General features: G+C 43.9%; 1 protein-coding gene across 3 annotated transcripts in view; it reads right to left on the bottom strand.

The window, feature by feature from the left end:
• The window catches only part of Plxna4 (plexin A4), a 452,006-nt gene that overhangs the window by 398,061 nt on the left and 28,897 nt on the right, over positions 1-25,048 (bottom strand). Inside the window, exon 2 of one of the 3 annotated variants that reach the window (XM_029478188.1) lies at positions 4,068-4,187. The exons of the other annotated variants lie outside the window; for them this stretch is intronic. The gene's annotated coding sequence lies outside the window, so the exon portion shown is untranslated. The remainder of the gene's footprint in view (positions 1-4,067; positions 4,188-25,048) is intronic. 3 annotated transcript variants of the gene reach the window in all.

Genomic DNA, 25,048 nt, shown 5'->3' on the forward strand with positions numbered 1-25,048 from the left:
AAAAGAATGGGAATGGGTGGGTAGGGAAGTGGGGGGCGCTATGGGGGACTTTTGGGATAGCATTGGAAATGTAACTGAGGAAAATATGTAATAAAAATATTAAAAATTTAAAAAAAAGATGCCTATTTGAGGTGTGCTATCAGATATCAATGGACAATTGTCAACACACTGGCTGAGCATTACCATGAAGATGTATCCCTTCACTTGAAAGCAACATGGCCAAGACCGTGGGTGTCTCAATCTTTAGACAAGGGTCCAGGTTGTGGGATCTTAGCACCCCTCAAGTGGAACTCCTTTCCCCATTGTAGAGCCTAAGCTCTGAGCCTTATATTAATGTATGTCCAAGGTGATAATTCTCTTACTGACCAAATCTTACCACCTACCAGGCACTAACTATTCTTTCTGGTAACTGACTGAGCTTCTAGACAGACTAGATAGAAATTACTACCTCCATTTAGTAGATAAGGAAAACAAGGCTCAGAAAGGTTAAAGATCTTTTTTAAGGTCACAGAGATTCTCCTAAGAAAGAGCTGATTGGCATTGATAGTAAGTAAGAGCAATCCAATGTAGTAAAGTGCCAAGCGGGTACAAGGAAAGAAAAAGAAATGAGGCAATCTCCAGAGAGCAGATGAACAAGATTCATTTTACAGAAAAAAAAAAAAAATCAATGAGGCAAACGCTCAACCTGTGAAAATCGATGAGGCAACCAACCAATGGCCTGTACTTCCGCTTGAATTGATACCCAATCATATTTTGTTATATTTGTATTCACCCAAACCAACTTCACACCCCACCTGCCAGCATATTGCCTGGGTAGCAGAGTCAACATCTATGGGAACATCCACCTGACCCCATCTGAACATCTTCAAACGGCCCTGGAAGGTGGAACCTGCACACACAGGCTAGAGAAAGAAAGCCTCTGGACCAGGGAGATAAGGTGGCCTTCTGAGAGCTAATTTAGTCACAATCAAGACATCCATGTGGAAGCTCCAGATATCAGCACAAGTCACCTTACAAGGCACCCCAAATTGCTTCAGAAAGAGTAGGGAACGAGAGTCCAGTCAGGGTGACAAGACTTTATCCTCAGCACAACAATGTAACTCAAGAAGGTTGTAAGGGAGACAGTGGGCTACACAGACTGTGTTAACAAGCTTAAGGTGGTGCCCTGAAGTGCAGAGCAAGTGACAAGAAGTGCTTGGGTTCCAGCTTCCAGCATTGAGAGAGAGAAAGAGAGAGAGAGAGACAGAGACAGAGACAGAGACAGAGACAGAGACAGAGAGAGAGACAGAGAGACAGAGACAGAGAGACAGAGACAGAGAGAGAGAACACTGTGGTAACTGGCTCATCAGAGAGGTATAGTCTGAGTGATAGCAATGGTTTGTCAGGCTTCATCCAGTGGGTGACATTCCTCTTAAAGACAAGCAATCTCTGCTTCTGATCTCATGCTCTGCCAGGCAACCATCTACCAGTGCTCACCCCGCCCCCCTGCTAGTATCTTTCCAGCTTTATTTAAGTGTTTATCCTCTAGAGGACCACATCCAAAGAGTTGTTCAAACACAGTTGGAATAAGCCTGTGATGTGCATCTCGGTCCACTAATCATGGCTGGATATAGCCAGCCTTAATGGTCTCTTTCTCCTTGACAGTTTAAGAGCACTCATAGAACCCTAACCTGGGTGTAATTGGAAGCCTGCAGGAGACTTCAGAGACTTTCAGCTGTTACCCTTTAGACAAAGAAAGTGGGTTTCTCCCTAAACTGTCTACCTGCCTGTGGTGTCTGGCACTGCTGGAGACTTCTGTGACCCCCAGGAGTGATGCCAATGATCTGCCTACAATGGCTGAGCAGAGTGATGGTGCTGGCAATGACCAAATCCTGTAGCGACCCTTTCTGCGGGTTCCTATATTCTCGTTGCCATTGGTTCTGGCAGCAGCTGAGAACACCACACTGGGTCTCTTGGGAAGTCTTTGGGCTACAGATGTACAAATCAGATATCATGTTCACATGAAGATTGTGGAGGGGTCTAAAAGGATAAACTCCCATTCTTTCATTGATTTGATAAGAAAAGACACACCACAGTGGATAATCAAGAATTCTTCCTTAAATACCATCAGAATCTTAAATTTGAGTGAATTGGTTCTGGAAATCTGTTCTACTCTGGGAACACTAATAGAGACAGACCCTGATGAATGATAATGCCACCAGCACCAGTGACTAGCTTTCACTGTACCAGAAGTTTAATGAAACAGCAGAAAATATATGCTACTTTCCTGTCCCCACTGTTACCTTGTATCTACTCAAGTCACCTGCAATCTCACATGCAGAGACTTGGCAGCAGGATCCCTGCCCCATACCAAAATCCAGAGATGCTCAAGTGCCTTATACAAAGTAGCACAGCATTTGCACATAACATACTCGCAATCTCTTGCATGCTTGACCTCATCTTTAGATTGCTTACAATACCTACTGCAATGTAAACACTATGTCGATCATTTTTACACTGTAATGTTTAAGCAACTGTGACACATGTGTCTATACATATTCAGTCCAGACGACTTTTTAAACATTTTAATGTGGATTTGATTGAATCTGTGAATATGGAACCTATAAATTCATTTGCTGCCCTGAGAAGGGGACATCTTCCTTTCCTATTTTTTCAGAGATTGAAATAAAATCAATATGAAGTATATAATATAATGTATAAAGTGTGGGCTTTGGGATTCAAAGCTTGTGCTGGAAATCATCAGATGCATGGGGTGTAGGAATTTAAAGAGATACAGGTAATAGGATCCCTTTGCTAGAGACTCTGATTTAAGTGGTCTGCAGGGGATAGCAGCATATTTTTTAAAATGCTCTTCGTGTGAAATATTCTACCACTCAGCGAGAGTGGATGGGAAGCTGTGATAGCCAAGTCCTGTCCTGTGTAGATGAGAACACAGGCCCGGGGAAACCAAGAGATTTCACAATCCCACATTTGCTAGCCTTGAGTCAGGGCACAGGAGACCTGGTCTTCTGAGTTTCCGACTAGATATGTCCCATTATGCTCCAGTGACAACTGCAGGGCCCTCCCAGTGTTGTTTGTAATCAGTACAGAGAGAAGAAGCATGATGGAGGAATTACCCAAACCATGAGGAAACATTAAGGAGTTGACTGTGATGCTGAGCAAATCTATTAAAGTTCATTATTTAATAATGCAGCTAACTATAAAGTCATATATCTCAATAATACTGGACCTTGAAATACCCATAGAAAACCTACAAAGTGAGAAAAAATATTTGCAAATCAAATAACTGATCAAGAAGCAGAAGCCAGGACATGTAAAGAATTCTTACAACTTAACAACAAAAGCACAAAGGCAAATAAAAGTGGGCAAGCGACTTCAAGAGATACTGGTCCAAAGAAGATGCACCAGTGTCCTGCAGTCACATAAAGACCTGCTTGGTGTCATTATTCCTTTGAAGAAATGAAAACTGCAACCCTTGAATACTGTCATGTGACTGTCAAAACCACACAGCCACAGTAGGAAATGATTTGGAATTTCTATCAAGTTCTCAGCTAATCCTGGGATGGGGAGCCAGGACCACACTTTGGGAGCCCACTAATACAGAGAACCCTTTTGCAGAGGCAGAAACTCAAAATGCTCAGACCGCACAGCACAGAAGAACAAGTGGAGTGAGATGGGACTGAGAGCCTGAGGCCGGGGCACTTGGGGCACTTTCTGCTATAAAGCTTCATCCAGCTAGATGCTCCTACGTGCCAACTTTGCCCCTCAAGTCAATAAATGAAGGCATTAAAGATGTTTACCCATGCTAGCAAATTGGCATGAGAACAATCTACAAGATAACTGGCATTCTTGCCAAAGAAATTGGGTAAAGAGACAGAAGAGGCTGAGATGGTAATGCCTAGAGGCTCTCTCGTGGGTCAAGAGTTGGAGGAACTGGAATGTGGACTGCTTTTCTTTATTCTTTGGAAGTCTATTGCCTCTTACCAATGAAGGAAAATGTCTTCTCTACATTGTCCAAATTAACATCATATCATGCACGTCCCTGCTCCCCCGTACATGTAGCACACCTGTAACACTCTGTAGAAGTCAGCTCTCAACGATCTTGGCATCTCCAGAGTCCACTCTTTCCAAAAGGCTATCTGATGATAACACCTTCGCATATAAGAGACTCAGATGACCCCTGCCACCTATAGAGAGAGGGACAGATGACCTATTCAAATATGGCCTCCAATAAAATGACACTCCATAGATCAGTGACATCCTAGGCCCTCTAGCTTTCAGGACGTATATTTTTCTTCTTTGCTTGGGATTCCTTTCTTCTTGTTCCTTCTCTGTCTCTAGTCTTAAGGATTTTAGCCTGTGAAATTGACTTTCTCTCTATGATTCAGGTTCCTGATCCATAAGAAGGAAATGGTGAGGAAACGCACCTTCCCAGTTGTAGTAAAGAGTAAAGTTAAATAGGGCAATTCACAGAACTGGTAGCCACCACCACAGTGCATTCCTGACTTCTAAGCCCAAGGAGTCTGCCCTTCCCTTAATAAGGCAAAAGGCACAAGCATTGCTCTTCATCACTGCCTACTTGGCGTTTGCAGAAATGTTTATATCTGGTTTGGGTCCACTTCCATTAGCCAAGGAAACCCCACAGAGGAGAAGCAGTACTTCTAATTTTAGCCCAGTGCACAGAGCAGTGTAAGTGCCCAACCACAGCGAGAAGCACAAATGATCAGTGTTGGATGACTTTAAATTGTCCCCTAGAGTACCCTTACAGTGCTTGGAACCCCAGAGGAAGGGAGCTAACTGCTGGGGCAGGACATGAATTTAGGAATTAGATGGGTGTAAAGCTTTGGCATGCACGGATTTAGCTTGTCTCCAGACATCCTCTCTTCAAAGGGTTCCCCCAAATCCACAGAGGTTGGTCTCATTCCAGCATTCCAGCCCCAAACATCTTCCAGTAATTCAAAGATCCCTTTTAAACCAGGAGTCCCCCGTGTTTACTTTTAACAAAAACAAAACTAAAAGAAAAAAAAAAGTTGGCTCCACAAGAAAACCATTTTTTTCTCTTATTAGACACTCAGGGTATCTGTTCTCCTTTGTGCTGCTAGCCCATGAAGCTGCAACAACTGCAACAACTGGTCTACCACAGGGAATTGGACTTGGTAGAGGCTGCCAACTTCTCAGCACACAGGCTGTAGACTCAGAGTGTTCAATAGCCCTTCCCCCATTGACTGCCACTGTCTGGTCCTTTGCTCGAAGCCTGCCTAGGCACCACCAGGACACACAAACCCATAACCTTGAATAAGGCCAGAAGTCTGGAGCTCACTTCCCTCAGCACAGTGCCCTACTGTTTAGTAGAACAAAATAAGGGGTTCAGTGTTTTGTTTTGTTTTGTTTGTTTGTTTGTTTGTTTGAGAAACTATCCAGGCAACAAAGAAAAAGAAATTGAAAAATATCCCTTGAGGTGGGGGAGGGGCTGGAGAAAAGTGGACTGGGGAATAAAAATGGCTGCCTTTTCATGGGCTTATTCCACTTATCTGGAGAAAAGAAAAAGGATACTGCAGCTTGAGGCATGTCAGGGAACAGGAGTTCCTAGTGAAACATAAAAATGGTTGGCAGAGGGAGGAAAAGATAGAGGACTGTTCTCTCTCTTGGTTGGAGCAGAGAAATGAGAATAAATCCAATAAACAGTGCCATCCTTTCCTACCCTGATCCAGGGCTCCCAAGCAACCTGCTACATAGTCCATATCCTACCACCTACTTCCATCATTAGACCTGCTGCCTAAGGAGGTCTAATGATGGAAGCGCTCCTGCCGAGCTCCATCCCTGGTACCCACTTACTACAGCCCAATGCAGAAGCCACGTTCCTTGCCATAATGTGCACATCTGGGAGTGTCATCCACTGGTGTGGACACATCAAATGTAGTCATGGCAGAAAGAAAGGGATGAGAGACAGCCGAGGGGAGAACTGTGACTCGAACATGAGAAGAGCCTGCCTGTGCGACAAATGGGTAGAATGGCACTGATGTCTTAACACAGTGATGTCCATAGTAAAGGATGTAGGGAAAAAGAGCAGTCATGGCCCACATAAAGTCATGTCCATCAATGACAGGCTATCAGATGACAACGAGTCATGAAAATGGAAATGGAGCTGAGAAATTCCCATGACTCTGTGATGCACAAGACAGAAGGCTTGATATTGATATCACTGTGTTCCTGTTTTATGTGTTCGTTATACTTTTTATTATTAGTGTGTATTCCTTTTACTTATTAAATGTTGAGTTGGCTGTAAAACAGCATGCCATGTTTGTCAGCAGCAGCCTTTGCTATCCAATGTCCACCATGTCTCTTAATGACATTAAGATACCACATAAAATAGTTTATGTCTATTGTGTAGCCTTGGGAAGTAGTTGATGTCTATTGTGTAGCCTTGGGATTATAGTATACACAGCAACACATGCACAATGATAAAATTGCCTTAGGACACATTTCTCAGGACATACACCATCATTAAACAATACACAACTGTATTCTATTTAAATACACTTGTATCTCAAGGGAAAGAAAGCAACCATATCTAAGAGTCCAGATACAAAATTATACCCTGGCTGGGTTGACATACTCAGGGTCATGTGTGCCCTAAAGACACCCGAGAGTAGGCAGCACCATGAGACTGAGGGACTGATCCAGTGTCCTCACTTCTCGGTTGGCCACTAGTATTTTATAAGATACAACAGTGGAACTCAGCTAATTAAGACCATTTATGATTTATTGAGTGAGTCCACCTCAACCATCCCGTGGTTTTAAAAACAAGCAAATGGCTTTAAGAGATCCCTACAAGGGCAGTGTGAGTAGAAAATTAAATAACATAAACACTATTAATCAATAAGAAAATGAAGAGGTCACCCTTGGCTCCTAGCACAAGCTCTTCATCATCTGCACCACAAGCCCCAGCCAGGATCAACAAATCACAACGTGAATCAACACTTGTCTCTCTCAAAAGGTACCAAAATCATTCAGGAGGCTATTTTGAGAACTAGATGTGGCTTGCCTTCCTGGAGAATGGACTTCCCCTTAGGTCCTGAGGTGCTTATAGATACAGCCTCCTCCTGGGGGGAGGCTCATCTCTATAGCACCACGGACCGTGTTCCCTATCCCTGCTCTGCTGAGGGTTGTCCTGGTTCATCAGGGCACAGGAAGACTGAGATTTGGCTGGTAGGCCTCAGGGGGGCACCGGCAGAGCAAGGACCTTGTAGAGACTTGTGGTGCCTGAGACCATTCAACAGACTTATCCCTTCTCATACCATCCTTCCTCCTCACACCAGCTGCAGAGTTTTGACTTCAGGGGTCATGGGGGATGGGATCCCCTGATATGTCAGCAAATCACAAGCCTCGCTTACCGAAATGGCAACCATTTCCTTATGCCATGTCCTACCAGTTCACCTAGGAAGCCCAAAGGCTAGTACGCCACAGAACTAGAACCTCGGTCTCTTTGTCCCTGCATTCCTGCTTGATCCCTTGGTCCTGTCTACAGACCCCCCCCAGGCAAGGCATCTTGGCTGTGATTGGAACCCAAAGCATCTTCCTCCACAGAACAAGAGCTAACTGCTGAGCGTTTGCCAGTCCACACTCTAAACCCTGGGCTGCACACTTGACTCCTTTATCTTTAGTTATCCTCACCTCAGGCTCCACAGTGACTAGGTCCCATTTAAACCCTTGGACAGAGGAAGGAACTGAGAGTTACAGAGGGTGGGTCACTTAGAGTAGAGAGCTAGACTCAAGCTCAGCCCAGGATCTCTGACCTCACCTCTCTACTATTTCTCACAGTAGTCTGGGAAGAAGTTGAAGAAACACTTGGCATCTGTCCTTGGACAAATTTCACTCTGAGCCTCAGATCTCCCGGGTGTCACATGAGGCTATTCTAGGGCATGTTGCATGAGGCTTTCGATGAGTCAATCACAAGTACAAAAGCTTCACAAAGTGCTTTCAGCGTAACTGCAGTGCTGTGGTAGCAGGAAGGACTGTTGTTATACTACTCCACTACACTGCTGTCTTCTGTCCTCTTGTATGTATGATTAACGATCCTATTTTTTAACCCAATATTGACATAGGGAGACACTGGATTACAGAAGGGAAGTCTAAAGGATCCTTACCATCATCTCTGCACACACCACAGCTGTATCTCTGGCCTCAGCAAATAGACCCAGGATATGAATGGAGGACCATCAAAGAGAAGTGACTGCAGGACAAGGCTTTCTACAGCATCTGCAGGGCCCACACCCGGCAAACCACATCTTCTCCTCTGCGTCAACCTGCCAGATATAGACTGTCCTACAGGGACTGCAGACACCTGGAGACTAATTAGGCTGCTGGTCCTTGGGCAAATGGGCCCAGAGGCCCCACACGAGAGGCAGCTAGCTGCTGAGAGAGGCTGGCAGGCTGTGAGCACACAGTCAACACAAGACATTAACTTGTCCAGAGGCCCCTACAACAGCAGTGACTTCTATGCCATCTCCAAAATCAGATGCTACTAGAAAATAGCAGTAGGGTTTATCAAGTCCAAGATCCTAGGATCCCAAGCAGCTTTGGGAGAAGATATTCTAATTCTTTGGACGTATTCATTGTTGTGAATCAAGATTGGTGTGTGTGTGTGTGTGTGTGTGTGTGTGTGTGTGTGTGTGTCCGTCCATCCTTCTGTCTGTGTCCACAAATGCTCTCACATGTTCATATCTGAGTATACAGGTGTATGTAGGAAAGCATGTACACACATGTACATAGACATGTGGACATCAAAGCACAACATTGGGCACCTTTACTCAGGCATCTCACCTTTTGTCTGAGACTGGATCTCTCATAGGCATGGAACTTGGACTTGGATAGCAGGGCACTGAGTAATTGCCAGGGATTTGCCTGTCTCTTGCCATCACTGAGACTTGTAGATGTTCTGGATATCCAAACTCAGGTTCTCCTTCATCCAAGGCAAGAACTTTACCAACTGAGCCATTTCCCTTGCCCAAGACCCCTTTAAAGGCATTCTTGGAGATTTCCTGCTTTGGTCAGATGGCCAGACACAGGATTCCGATGCCTTGAGACGAAATAGCATAGGATAGCTATAGGACCCAGCAGAGGGTGGAGGCATTTCCTCAGAATTCATGCTGTATAGAAAAGAGAGAGGCACAGAGCGAAAAGGAAATAGAAGCCAAAGGCCCTCTGGGAATAAGGGGTCAAATCCATAATGACAGGGAAAGCACCAGTAAGCCTGGGAGCCTCAAACTAAAAAACCAATGAAAAGGTCTTTATCTGACTTGAGACCCCCTCCAAGCAATGAGCTCTATTGTCAATTTCATGGGGAGGTGCACAGGCAGTGGGGGCCACCACAGCCCACCTGCTTAGCTCTTCCCACAGCCAGGGATCATTTATCAAGCCATCAGAGGAGAAAACCCTTCATCAAAGAGCTTTGCCTCTACGGGGATACCGTACATCGATGGTCTCACCCCAGTGCAAGCTGCTTGCTTCTAGGTCATCCAGGGAGAGACCATTGCTGTCCTCACCTTCCCTTTCCCCAGCTCTCCCCAGCAACCACTCACATGGAAAGGGGGCGTGTGTGACAGCAGGCTTGGAAAAGCCAGGCTCACCAAGGTGCTTCTGCCTTCTGCCGGCCTGGTTGAGGGGAGGATGCCACTGCCTTTCATCTTGGGATCCAAGAGCCACATCAGGACCCACATAGCAGCTCAAAGAGAAAGGAAATGGGTGCTCACCTAGAGGAAGCACTCAGGCCTCAAGAGTTCTGTACTCAGCTCAGGTTCAAGGACAGTGCCTTGGACAGAACTAATCTAAAGCCAACACATGGCTCGGCTCCGGGAATAGTTGCTTCTGACTATTGAATGCAACTTCAGTGTCCCTAGGGCAAAAAAAAAGCTCTTCCTTGATTCAAGCCAAGCAGGAGCCAGAGTTTTATGTAAACACTGGAGTAAATGGATTACAGGCCTGGAGTTTTCCTAAGGCTTTGCTGGCCTGGCTGGCCTTTGCTCATTGTATGAATCTGAGCCCATCTCTAAATCTCTCAAACTTATATTCTTGATCTATACAACAAATTTTGAAAACAGGACCCATCCCTACAACTCCAATAAGTGTGGAGTGCATAACCCCTAGTACATTTAGTAAGCCATTAACAACTGCAGGTAGTAGGTCTAGTGCTAGCACTGGAAGCGTCTCTGGGTATGGTGGGGAGCTGCCAGGGCATGCACAGGAGGTGTTGGCAGCAGGGCTGGCCATTGTTTGCTTCCCTTCTTGAACCTTGCTTGGTTCCTGTTGTCACCCTAACAAGTGACTCTTGAGACAAGTAACTCCCTTCCTCACACTCTAGTCTAAGCATGGCTGAATGAAAATCTTTCCTTGCTTCCTCTTTGCTCCTGCTGACCTTGTGTTCCAGTTTGTGTCTCTCTTGATGTGATAAACCTTGACCAATAGCACCTTGACACACACACACCTGCAAGCAACACTCTATGAACCCAGCAGAACGTATTCATACCTACATGTGTGTTTCCGATAATCACTAAAGAGAAGGTCATGAATTCAGGAGGAAGTGGGAAGATACAGGAAGAGTTGGAGGGGAGAAAGCAAGAGAAGGAAATAATGCAACTACAGTACTCATATGTGAAATTCTCAAATAATTTAAGATATTTAAATTGTTTAATAAAAAAGGAACGTGAGGAGGAAAGGGTTTATCTGGCTTATAGGTTACAGTCCATCATCAAAGAAAGCCAAGAAAGAAACCGAAGCAGACACCATGAAGGAACGCTGCTTATTGGTTTGCTCTTCCTGGCTTGTTCAAGCTACCTTTCTTATACAGCTCAGGCCCACGAGCCTAGGGATGCTGCCACACACACAGGGCTGGCCCCTTCAATGATGGAGACAGTTCTTCAACTGAAGTTTCCTCTTCCCAGGTGTGTCAAGTTGACAGCTGAAGCTATGACATCTTGCTGAAGAGAATACAAAGCTGCTAGTGTCAACAACCACAAATATCACAGAAATAGTTGTATGTTCTGAGTGCAGTTATCTGGTCCTATAATGATCCACATCTTGTATGACCTTCCAACCTCCCTAGCTCCTATCTGTTTCCCTGTAGCTGCTACTCGCAAGCCAGCCTGCCCATCTCTCTTCTGCTACAAGGCTCAAGGGCCTCATTAGTGCCTACTGAGGCCTCACCTCCTACATTCTGGGCCTGAGGGATCCAGGAGTCCCAGTAGATCAACTCTACAGCCCAGCTGCTTACCAGTCATAGGCCCTGCAGCCCATCTAAGGCCACACAAATCTATGGGGTTGTGTGTGCAGGGGAGAGGGACGTGGATGGCAAATTACTGGGATTCATGCATTGCAAAGCTCGAATCAGTGGTTCTCAACATGTGCAGAGCAGCCATGTCTGAGAGTTGATTAGGACTGCACCCTCTCAGACCCACTAAGCTTTTCAGAGTCAGGAATTCTGGACACAAGTTCCAGCAGTCTGAATCTCTCAAGTCTACAAGGAAACTGAAGCATACCCAAGTTTAAGAACCACTGACTGAAGTGGTCAGCTTGATGTATATCTTTAATTAACATGTGTGGTAGTTTGAATAGGACTGTCCCCACATACTCGAGTGTTTGAATGCTTGGCCATAGGGAGTGGTACTATTAGAGGTGTGGCCTTGTTGGAGGAAGTGTGTTACTGTGATGTTGAGCTTTGTGGTTTCAGATGCTCAAGCCCAGGCTCAGTGGCTCACAGTTCTTTTCCTGCTGCCCGTGTTTCAAGATGTAGAACTCTCTGTTCCTTCTCCGGTACTGCGTCTGCCTGCTCGCCACCATGCTTCCTGCCATGATGATCATGGACTAAAGTTCTGAAACTGTAAGCCAGCCCCAATTAAATGTTTTCCTTTACAAGAGATGCTCTGATCATAGTGTCTCTTCACAGCGATCGAAACCTTAACTAAGACTACACATTAAGGTAAATCTCAAAGCAATTTTGCCAACTTGAAATTGGTCTAATGATGGCGGCTGCTTCCTTGTGTGGTTGGTTACAAACAGTAGAAAGGACCCTGCATATTTGTATAAATTTTTGCTAGATTCATCTTCTTAACAAATCTGAGAGATTATTCCACTCCTAGGGAAGGATCCTAGAAGTTTGGAAGTGAATTGTTCAAGGTCACTGAGCTCTCAAATATATCCGAATAGCCCATGTCCCAAGGAAGAAGACCAGTGGGTGTTGTGGGTTGTCCTGATGATTTTTGGATTCTGACGTTAATTCTGCTTCCTCAAGAGGGGTTGCCCCTGAGGAGCAGTGATCACATGCTCAGGTGATCTCATGTGAACCTTCTCCCCATTTTAACTGGTCAATAAAGGCCAGTGCCTGTGGAGGGGAAAGGTGGGACTGGAGGTTGAGAGTGAGGGCAGGTGGAAAGGAAAAGAAGACAAGAGGGGAAGGAGAGAGGAGTGAAGAAGTGGAGGAGAAAGCCATGATGATCAGAACCACATGGCCAGGAGAAACCACAAGTAGCAAGGGGTCTTATAGCTGGGGAATAAGTTAGTATAGTGTTAGATCTGCCCAATCTAGGCTGATCACTTATAATCAAAACTGGATTGCGTTGGAGATTCCAACAACAGACTGGTGTCGACCATTCTCTCCTTTGTTCTTTGTTTTGTTTTTCTGGTCTTGTGAACTAGGTCTCAGTCTGTAGCAGAGGCTGGCCTTGAACCCATAGCAATCCTTCTGCCCAGTCTCTGTAGCACTGAGATGACAGGTATGAGTCACCATACCTGGCTCAGCCATGCTCTTCTTCCTCTCTGATTCCAAGAGTTCTCAGCCAGGACCAAGTCCTCTCTGCTATGGGTCTTTAGAAACACTTAGAAGTGTCAGGAACTGGCTGGGTGTACATGGCTTTTAGGATACAATAAGTCAGAGCATCCTCTTCCGCCTGCAGATGGTGCAAAATGGCTCTCAATCATAAAGAACACTTCCAGCACCTCCATTAAAATCTTGACCATCCAGAGTTGACAAACAAAGCAGAACCCTATGCCATAGGCCACCCTGCAGTGAACAAATCACAATAATATCAGGGAGGAATGACAAATGTCATTAGACACATTCCTGCTGTACTCAGCAGAATTCCTACTTTGGGTGCCATTGTTAGGTTCCACCCAATATGTTCCCTTGTCTTTCTGCCAACCTAGGCCAGATGTCCAATCCCATAGGAGTACATAAACATATCCCAGTGTTATGGGCCTTCAGGAGTCCCCATGTTATCCAAAAGCACCTACAGGAAACTGACGTTGGGTCAAAAGAATGGGTAGAGTAGGCATCTCTTTAAAACTTTGCAACCATTATTATTTATGACTCAAAGTAGGGCAAGGGAGGCAAGAAGAAGGCTGAATTTGAGTACTGTTCAGAAGGTAACATTTTCTGTGAGTCAACAGTGCAGGGGGAGATTTAATCAGTAGAAGCAATAAAGCTTTATTTCAAAGGATGCCCAAAGTAAAGTTGTCCAGACAGAGGACCAGAGGGAGGCAGTCACAACAGCACTTAGAGGCACACACACACACAAATCACCCTTCTCCTGAAGCATTGATGACCTACAGCTCTGATGAAGTTGGTGACCATTTCTCCTGACTTAACAGCTCTGTTCCCAGGCAAAGCCACCCCCTCTATAGGGACTTCTACCTCATGCTCTCCACAGTCTCCCCCTCCCCACAGACTAGCAACTGACTGTGCTAAAATGTTCCTTGTCCCGCAAGCCATTAAGCTGTCAAGCCGAGGTGGTGCAACAAACCCAGAGAGAGACAGTCCTGGAATGCTAATGGCGAAATTGCAATTATTCTTTCTGCACTGGACAATTCTTACTTCAGCTTTCCTGCCCTCAGGTCATATTTTGTGATCCTTGGATGCTGAAGGGAGAGACTTGGCCTGACGGAGAAAATAACTGGGGAAATTTTTTTTTCTTTTGTCTTGATAGATCTGGAGGTAACTAGTAGTTTGGTAGGTTTTTTTCTTTTTCTTTTTCTTTTTTCCTGTTGTTTTTCTTTTGATATCTATACAGGTGTCATATAATGGCTTCTGGTTATAAAGGCCTCTATCCAAAGGAAAAACAACCTCTCCATAAATACCTTGCCCACATCAGGGAAATAGCTTTGTTAGACACTTGAGTACCATTTTCGACGGCACTTTAAATAGAGCATTGGTTGCTACTTTCAGTTTAAAGTGTGAGCAGGAGCTGCCAGGGCAGGTGTAGGGACAAGGTCACACTTTCCATTGCTTGAATCTGTTCAGACTTTTAACAGATTACAAGCATTGTGGAGTAGAGCCACCTGCAAGACTACTTGGTACATGAGTGAGCACCTACAATGTATGAGCCACACCAGGTGCTAGGCATGTCCCCTCAGCACAGAGCATCTTAAATTGTTTTCCACTAATGACTCTATCTTAATGAAGAAGTGTTTGCATGATACAGGAATATAGTATATAAAAATAGGCATACAAATCAAATATTTACTGATAATAAATCATTAAAAAAACTTTAAAAGAGTTCTTTAACATATGTGTAATTTTACCAATCATAAGATAAAATAAATGTATTACTAATGAACTGGTGTGCTCATTTGTTTAATGTAGTTCAATCCAACAATATACTAATTTGATATTTAAATGTTGAGGGATGATGGAAGGAAAACAGTAGGTCTTTGTTTTCTGTATTTAAACCATTACGTTTCCCAAGAAGTGGTAAGTTTGGTATGTGCTGGAATCTACACCATAGAACTGTTTCATATCTGAGTCAAGGTGTTGCAGGCATCATCTGTGGCCATAGCACTGTGTGGCGTGAAGGTGTGTGCACATATGGTGAGCTCAGAACCAAAGCTGGGGTGAAGTCATGTCTTGAGTAAGGTAAGTAGTGCTAGAAACACCCAGAAGTCCTTACTGTGTCGGTTTAAAAGAAATAACACTATTACGAGGTGTGGCCTGGCTGGGACAGGTCGTGTGCTGTCGGAGGAAATGTGCCTCAGTTCTCTTCCTGCTACCTGTACATCAAGATGTAGGATGCTCGGCTCCTTCTCCAGCACTGTCAGCCTGCATGTCACCTACCACGATGATAATGGAGTGACCCTCTGAACCTGTAAGCTAGCCCTGGTTAAATGTTGTCCTTTATAAGAGTTGTCACAGCCATGGTGATTCCTCACAGCAATAAAAACCTTAACTAAGACACTTAGACATTTGATCTTAAATTAATTTTTGGTCAGTATGTATTCAGAATCCTTTTGCTATTAACTCCAGGTTTAGTCTTTGTCACCAGACACACATCATTTTATTTAACTCTACAACAAAGCTGGGTTTTTAACATAAAAATGGAGGTTACTAGCCCTTCTGTGGATGCATGTAACACTTGATCTGCCTTACGTCACTTATTATAAAAGGAAGCTTAGTTGCAAAAATGCCTCTATAAGAGACAGCTGTAAGCAAGGCTGTCGGGCATTTTCTTAATCAGTGATTGATGGGGAAAGGCCCAGCCCATTGTGAGTGGTTCCATCCCTGGGTTGGTGGTCCAGGACTCTATAATATATCAGACTGAACAAGCCATGGAAAGCAAGCCAGTAAGCAGCACCTCACTGAGTGAGACCCTGCCTCCAGGTTCCTGCGCTGTTTGGGATCCTGTCCTGACTTCCTTTAATGATGGGCACCAATGTTGAAATGTAAGCCAAAAATAAACCCTTTCTTCTTCAACTTGCTTTTTGGTCATGGTGTTTTGTCACAACAAAAGTAACCCTAACCCTAACCCTAAGTGTCCCCATGCTTGGTAGGCACTAAGAGTCTGTAAGCCTTTTGAAAGTCTGCATTGATATTTTTCCTCAGTTCTGCAAAAAATATTCAGCTATTACCTGTTCAAGAAACAATTTCCCACTTCTCTCTCTTTGAAAATCTCCAATTAAATACATAAGACATTTTCAATGTTGCCTCTATGTCTTTTGCCCTATTTCTCACTTTCTCTATTACCTGTTTGGTTGTTTCTGAATCCTTTTATATCTGCCTATTGAAATCAGACTTAAATTGCTGTATTTGTCCATTCTAGATTTAGTCTTTGTTTCAAACCTACTTTATAATCTCTGTAGTTCCCTATTTGCTACTAATATTTTTGGCTTTGCTTCAATTCAACTTGGGAAGAGTAAGTCTTATTATTTTAGAAGCAGGTGCTTCCAAGATGGAGTACCTAGAAGACCTGTAAATCTATCTCTTTAGCTGGTTCTAGTTCATATGGCTTTCATTCTTCATTACAATGGCACATCTTTGTATTTGGACATTGCATCCAAATAGTTGTCTGCATGAAAACATTGAAGAGAAAGATAAAGCAACTTCTACCTGATAGCATTGGGTTTCTTGCACCTGGTAACTTCCTGCAACACAGCATAATTCTCACCTCATTTTAAGAACTGACTTAGTTCTCAGCAGGCCCTACAAGGGCCAGCTCACTTACGGTCCTGAGACAAAATGTCCCCATGCTTGGTAGGCACTAAACTCTTTAAAAGTTTTTTCCCCACTTAATTTTTCAGCATAATTTATCAATTGTTTTTTTGCTAAATTTGCTAAATCTGTGAAAGTTCATTATCATAATGTTGACGCTGTGTGTAAGCACATGTTTATATACAAGTACAGTGAAAGTTGCAGAATAAATGAAGAGCTATCCTTTCTCTGCATCTGTATTTGGGAAAGAAAAATATTTCTTGAGATCTTGAATGTTCAGGAAACAGAGAAAGCAAGTGTTGACCCTCTGCTGTTTTTGATTGAGCTTATTAAAGACTAGGCCTCAGAACCCCACACTTATAAAACTGGGTGTCCACAATTACCAACCACAGTGACAGGCATTTACACATTTTGGTTTATGGCCTATTTCTTCATGAACGTGGTTTTCCTACTCATGGCCATTATTCACAGCCACTGGCATACCTTAGGGTTTATGCTTGCAAAGATACGTTATCATTATTGACTATTTTCTCATGTAAAGTACCTGAGACATATTCTGTTCTGACTTTTTTTATGTCTCACAAATAAACCCTCCTTCAAAATGTAAACACATGACTGTCCAAACATGAGCCGAGCAAAGAAGAAACCAAGAGACATGTCAACGTCAATGCAGGAAAGCCCAAGAAGCCTCAATCTCATGCCAAGAACCACAGGCAGCTAAGCAATGCTTTGAACTGAGTATTGAACATCCCTAAGGAACAAGACACTGACTGGTTACCTAATGTCATATAGTCAGCCCTTAAGACATACACATACCAGAATCATTATACAGCTGAGCAGGTTACATCTAGGAATATAAATGTATATACACATACATATACATATATACATGTAACAAATAATGAAAAAAAAATATATGTGCAGGCCAAACACTGATGCACATAAAATAAAATTAAAATATTTTAAATTATTTTGAAAGGTAATGTCTTTCAGAAACATAAATACTCACTCAGACACAAACCCTTGGATCAAGAAGGGTGTCCTGTCTTCAAGGTACGCTAATGCAATGGTGGCCCAAAGCTTATGGAAGTCACCAACCAATATCTGACTTGACTTAAGTCTACTCCATAAGATGGAACCCACACCTGACACTGCTCGGGTGGCCTAGATACACCAGGGACCTGAAGTAAAACCAAATTCTACTGTTCTACCACCCCCAAAAAATGGGGATCAGAGGGCAGAACTCCTGTTAAGTATGGCATCCCAACCAGAAGACCAAGACAGGAGTCCAAGAATGGAAACAAATCCAGATGATGGAAATAAGATTAAATAACAGAATGATAGATTTGCCAAATGACTAAGCACAGAGCTGATAGAAAAGACTCAGGTGACACTGAGGTTTGAACATGAATAACTCACAAAGGGGAGAGGTCTAAAGGTCTACCTGCCTTCTCTTAGTCACGACACTGCTTCAGTGAAAGATCTCAGATTGAAATGAGTAACAATGGCCTCTCTCCAACCCAGAAAACTCCCTAAGGGATGATTTCATGTGAGGATACATCCAGATGTGGCATCACTATGATCAGGCAAGGGGAACAACCTCCTGAGGAAAGCATACCCTACTTTGTGTTGACAGACATTCTCTAAGAGAGGTCGGTTGACACTGTTACCCTTTGGAGAGAAATCTCTCTAGGATGCTTGTTAATACACAGAGGTTCTGAGCTATGGAAACATGAGCCAGGATGTGCTATAAGAAAGAAAGGACACACAGAAATTAACTCATGTGTGCAGAGACTAAGAGGAACACATTCCATTCCCGTAGACGGGTGATCCTAAAGGACTCTGTGGATTGTCATTACTGGTTCTGCCGAGGGATAAAACCGTGCCCACAAGGGTTAACTTGCCAGGTTTCTAGGAAGTGGATTCAATGGAATGTAAACCTTTAAACTATAATCACATCGTTCTGGGTCTAAATGTCTACCATACACTATGGCTATTTTCCCCCATCCGCTCTTCCATTTATATGAATAAGTGTCAAAAGGCGGCTTCCTATGAGGAAATAACTCCTGCGTCCACGGTAGGGAACTGGAAGATGAAATAAAATAAAAGTAAAATGTTACTAGAGGAAGGGCTATATAATTTCATAAATAAATTACAGAGCCTGGCATCGATCTGAAGCTGAGCTACTGAGGAGAGTGATCCAGCCACATCCGGCAAAGCTCGCCACAGGACCTGTTTGCTTCTGCCTTCTTTTATTAATTGTCTGCTCCAAATCAATAAGACTTACAAAGAAAGCCTCTCCCTTATCCAATCCCAGGACTCCTCTCAATCTTCATACCTGGAATTCAAGAGAGTGGAGACCCATCTCCCGATATCCTGTGCACTCAAGTTGTATGAAAGTCCCTCATAACTCTTTCCCGAAGGACCCTGTCTCCTGATGTCAATTCATAAGATCTTGGGTATGACCCTACTGTAACTCATGAACATTAAAACACAGAAGTGAGTAGATTGAAAACCTTACTACAGCAAAGCGAAGAATGGAGGGAAATTGTCTCAGAAATAGATTACTGAGTCCCTGAAGGTAAGGTCAAGTCTACCAATTCTCTGCTGGATCCCTAATGCTCGCCATGGTACCTGGTTCCAATACTTGCTAACCGAAAGCACAGCCATGAGTTGACCCAAGACCTTTTCTTTGTCTCTTTCATCACACAGTTCCAAGAAGGCTCCTTCAAGAGAACATGTCCAGATCTCTTTCCTATCAAAGCTTTTCTTCCATAAGAAAGGAGAGCAGAGGCTAAATTTCTGTGATTCTGAGGTCGGAAGAGCTCCATGTATGCCTTTCTTACAGGAAGAGAAGAAAGGTGAAGATAAGAATAAGTAAGAATTGAGGTGTGAAAATGTGTGATAGGGAAGGGGAAGCTAAGAAAAGTCAGTGTTGCTAGGTAGGGAAAGGTTGGCTGAGTGCTGGACACCATCCACTACAAAGTTACCAGGTACCTGCTAGATCTAAACCCAGCAGGAGGGAAATTGTTCTATTTCTGCTGATTGGGTGGGATCACTTTAGAACAGGAGACTGGGGCAGAATAGCGATATCATCTATAACCAGACAAACCTTGAAACTTAGTATGTGGCCAATTGCCCTTAATAACTCCAGTCATTAATAGCTCATCCAAGAGAGTCCTTGCTTTAACAACTATCCCAGATGTATAGATGTTCTCCAGAGTGATGAACCTGCTGAGCCAGACCTATAGACACTTGCCTTCTACAGAAAGCACAGGGTGCCTTACTCTAGCTACAGATTCAGGAACAGCACCTTGTCTACATCCAAAGCTAATATTCAAACTGAAATATAATGGTAGCACCACAGGCAAAAGACTAGATTGTAGCCAGAGGAAATTGATGCTTCTAGGACCATAAAACATTTAAGAGAGTCCAAGTACTAGGGATTCTCCTGCTATGGGCTGTTCTCTCACGCCCTGGCTCCCTCTGGCCACTCAGGTCACACTTCTGCATTCATTTCTGACTCTGTAATATTTCCAACCACTCCAGAACTGCTCTAACAGGGGGCTTCCATTATGAAAGAGCCAAGAAAAAAAAAGAACCACTGGTTCTCTGAGATGCTTTTGTGAGGTCAACATTACCCACCCATCCCAACCACAAAGAAGGTGGCACTTTCCAGACCACATACATGAGTGTGAGAGTAAACCCCGCTGATGGGATCTTCCAAGTCCCCACAAAGCATGGGACTCTAGACCCTGTACTAAAGATAGATGTATGGTCCTTGCCCTCAATGGGATTTTCTTGATTGTCCTGGTGGAGAACACACACTCACTTCTCATTTCAAGCCATGCCCTGGGCTCTAGGCCACTAGCTCTCCAGTACAACTTTTTTTACAGCAGGAACCCATATTAGGAAGCCAATTTCCTGGGATATAGGGTCTGGAAACTTATACCTTCTCTGGATGTTCAGGTCATTCTTCCAACATGGACAGCACTCAGACTCAAATGCCAACCCAGAGCTGAAGACAAAGAGAGACAGAGAATACGAAGTTTTCAAGGAAGTTAGGGAAGATGTGTTCCCTGCAGGCCGAGAGCTTGCTCCCCCAGGAAGTGGCTCCAGGTCTTTCGAGAGGTCTGATTCAGAATTAAAGGCTCAGTATTCTCAGACAGGCCTGCATTTCTATAAAATTGTCAAACTACACTTCGCGTGCAATCTTCTAACCTTTAAATGTTGGCCACACCAAAATAGTCCATGGGTATGAACAAAACACAAAATAGGATTTGGCTCTTGGAGCTGTGATGAATAGTCACATCTGAAAGCGGTTAGTTTTGAATCAAATTGAAAGGCACCAGGTTTTACGGCATCTCTTAGCCATGTTCCTCTCTAGGACATCAGTCAGCCCATGTGGGTAGGAGAATTTTCGGGGGGTGGGGGTTGCAACCCAGCCTTTGCTCCCAAATAAGCTGAGCAGGCTCTGAGCTCTTCCAACCCTCTAATGCTCCTAGTCACGTGTTACTTGCAGTTTGACTCTTGCCCTGGTTTGCTCTGCTCCATGTGTGTCCTCCTGGATAATTCCTTGGTGACCTGTCCATCACAACTCTTCCTGGGTCCTCTACCTTGGGACCACCTCTTTTCTTCCTTTCTTGTAGTCCTCCTCCTCCCTCTTTCTACCTCAGGACCCTGGGCAGGGATGGGATGTCCAGCCTACCTATCTCATCTGCCCAGTCATAGACTGAATCAGCTTTCTACTGACCAATCAGAAGGTGATGGGGAAGAATGTTTACAAAACACGGAGACAGGTGTTGCTTCATGAAAATAACAATACCAAAGACTGCCTATACTCAGCTGTCTGTCCATATAGAAATCAGCATTTGAGTAAAACAAAGGCAACCTTTACACAGTGCACAAAAGATTATCCCTACACAAGTACAATGTGAACCAATGACTTCTAGATTGCTAAGCTTTAGACCTTAGTTCCTCCCAGAGAGCAGGAAGAAACAAACTCTGAAAGAAAGACCTATCAAGGGGATCTAGTTTCCCTCTCCAAGGTCACCGACTGCCAATTCAACAGCTCCTATCACAAAGGATTGCTCTCTCCTGGTTGAGAGTGTTATCTGCTAAGAAGGAGACACATCCTGACTACCCTGACCCATGTTATCAAAACCCGGGAAGATCTCCAGAAATGAACAGACTCAATGCCCCTAGTCCTTCCCTTGAGTCCCACAGTACCTAGTGGAAACAAAGCTGGCATGATTCCAGAATCTAACCACTTACAATATTTAAATCCTATCCAGGAGATACAGAAAAGGGGGTGGGGCACAATGCTTCCTAGAATTTGTTATTCAAAAATGAAGTAGACCCTCCAGTAACACTGTCTGATAGGATTGGAAGACACCAGTGACTTCAAACGTAGCAAAAGTAACAAGCACTAAGTAGAAAGAAACGAAGAAAATCAGGAATTAGTGAGAGAGGAACCCGCATAATATCTGCTTCTGGACACAGCTGGCATGAACCCTCATACAGAGGTTTGGAGACTAGAAAGATGAAGGGAAGAGACATGGAAAGCCCTGGGATTGTCCAAGGTGAACTTGATCTTCCATTCTCTTCACCAGCCATGGTAGGGTTGGTAAACAGGTTGGCAGTACCAGAGAGCTATAGAGCAGAGCTGGAGGAAATACAAGAGCAAGGAATACAATTCTTAGTCAAGTTTCAAAGATCCAAAGTAGAAGTATTGAGGAGGCCATTTGTAAGACTATCTCCAGAATGCAATACTACGGGGCCAATGGGGGCCATCATTAACTCCCAACCAGACACTCATTTAGTTTCAGGAACAGAAGGGGGCAGATGCTGAGTGTCCCTTGAGTACTCAGCATTTTAATGATACTCTGGAGAGCAGAGGGAAGAAGAAACACCATTAATGGAGACAACAGAAACAAACTGCCTTATACTGAACTGTGACCTTGCCTTGAGCTTCCCAAACTGATTATCGCCAAACTCACCTTCCTCCTGTTTTAAAAAAAAATAATTTTTCAGATTCTGAAAGTGTAACTATGTCATTTTCCCTTCTCTTTTCTTCTCCTAAACCTAACCTCCATGTGTGCTCACCCTTGCTCTCTTTCAAATTCAGTCTGTTGTTGTTATTGTTGTTGTTGCATACATCTGTGTGTATATATATTGTGAAGGCTCTTCATGCTCACAGCTTACTAATACTCCTAGGAGCTTCTGATTCATTCAGTCTGAGATAGAGCTAGGAAATGAATGATTTTCCAAAGTTCATCAGCTATTCCGAGCTAAGCAGGGTTTGAAAATCATGGGTCCAACCCATGACACCCATAAATTGAACATATTCAAGTCAAATGCCAAAGTGGACCGCCTGGTCCCATGATTCAGGGAAGGGAGCCTGAATGGATGGCAATTAGTTACAAGTATCCTGACCAATGCATTCATTTTGAGTATTTCCTCTTTTGCAAAGGTAAACTGAATTTACAGCAGACTAGCTCTGTGGTATTAGTTTCCCTGATTCCAGTACCAGAAAGAGTTTAAAGTTCAATGTCTTTTCAAGTTGGAAGATGTACAAGAGCATCCTCTTTAGCACTGTATCTAGGCCAAGCATCATGGCTGGACCTTTTATACACATCTTGCTTCACCTGTGAAAAAAGTAGAACCATCACCACTTCACAAAAGAAGTACTCATCATAGGAAGGTGGGGTGAGGGGGATTAGGTCAATGTCCAAGCTAAAGAGTGGCCGGCTGTGAATTTAGTCTGTATCTGATTCCAGAGTTTTCACCTTTAGCCTCCAGGATAATGCTTTCTTAAACCTTCCTTGTGTACACCTTTGCTTTATTTTCTGGTTCTTTGAGTGCTGCTTAAATGTTCTAGTTTGCTTTCTGTTGCTGTGGTAACCACCACAACTGAAAGCAGCTTGAGGCAGGCGGACGATTTATTTATTTTTGCTTACATTTCCAGACAACAGTTATCACCAAAAAGAAGTCAGGGTGAAAACTAAAGGCAGAAACCTGGTGGCAGGAGCTGAAGCAGAGACCGTGAGAAAGTGCTGCTTAATGGCTTACTCTTAAGATCATAGCCAGCTACCTTTCTTATAGAGCTCAAGCCCACCTTCTTAGGGATGTTACCGCCCACAGTGGACTGGACCCTCCTACATCACAATCAAGAAAATTTCCAATAGACGTGCCCACAGACCAATTTGATGAAGAGTTATTCCACTAAGGTTTCCTCTTTCTAGGAATCAAGTTAATAATTAAGTTTAGCCATCACACTTAACCAAGGTCCTCCTTCATCATAGTGTAATATCATTTACTTCTTCTGACTACATGAAGACATTGCTGAGGACCCAGGAGGTGGCAGAAGCCAGGAAGAGAAGCTGGGACCTGGGTGTAGGGTTTCTCCTAGAACTACCAGGGATCCCTACCTACTTTTCTACAGTACAGAAGAACCAAAGTACACACATTCAAACAGGAAGCCTAGAGGAGACAGTAGACATCAAGACTCCACCAACCCAACCACCAGGAGAATCCAATCCCTAGCTTTGGAGGAAACAAATGATTTGCCTACATTTTTGGCCTTTGTGTGGCTCTGTCCCCAACCTTATGCAGCATCTTGCAAACAAGCCCTGGGTTGACAGGAAAGTCGAAAGCACCTCTTTGCTGCCACCATGACAGAGCCCAGGATCACCATGACCAAATTGGGACAAAAAGACTGCATTGACGTACACTCAGCCCCGGGGAGTCTGAGCCCAAACAGATCCAATGCTGTCGAACAAAACACGAAACTGAAGAGAACACCCAGCCACACAGAGCCCTTTCAATGGGTGGCTTTGCTCCAGGGCTGCTGGGAATGAGAGAGACGAGACAGACAAAGCAGTGCTTTGGAAAGCCTCAAAAGAGTTTCGAGGAATGTCACGTTCCATGTCCAGTGGACTTTGGGAAGGGGTTAGAGAGCCCTGGTTGTTGAGATGCACTTGGTTGCCACTGGAGGAAACAGAGCTCGAGACTCACCCAGTCCCTGTCTTTAATCAAGTTAAATCCTAATGCAAAATTAATTCAGAGTGGAGTTTAATTCTAATTGGGAGATGACTGAGAAGATTTCTTCGATATGCAGATGAGCCAGGGGCAATTTCAAATGCAAGTAGTTATTTATTTATTTACTTACTTACTTACTCACTTATTTATTTGTTATCATTGTTTATGTCTTACCATTTCACATGCATTTGGGGATGGTTTATTGGATGGAGAGAACTGAAGGAGGGAGCTCAGCCACGGAGAGTGATAACAGAAACATCAGCCAGAGAACTGCAGCTGAAAGGCAGCAGATGTTTGGGGTTTGATATCTCCTCCATCCATCCCAATCAGCCAGTCACAATTTGGCCAACGACCCAGACCAAGAATTCCATGATAACACTTCCCAATAAATACCCAGCCAGACACGGAGAACAAAAGATCAATCTGTTCTTTCCTAATCTGCATGAATAGCATGTATCCACATCCTCGCCACACCTAAGAAAACTTCAGTCCAAGAAAACCTCATCACCCCATATACAGAACACTTAGTGAGCTATA

The sequence above is a fragment of the Mus caroli genome, chromosome 6 (genome assembly GCF_900094665.2).
Source record: "Mus caroli chromosome 6, CAROLI_EIJ_v1.1, whole genome shotgun sequence".
Lineage (NCBI taxonomy): Eukaryota > Metazoa > Chordata > Mammalia > Rodentia > Muridae > Mus > Mus caroli.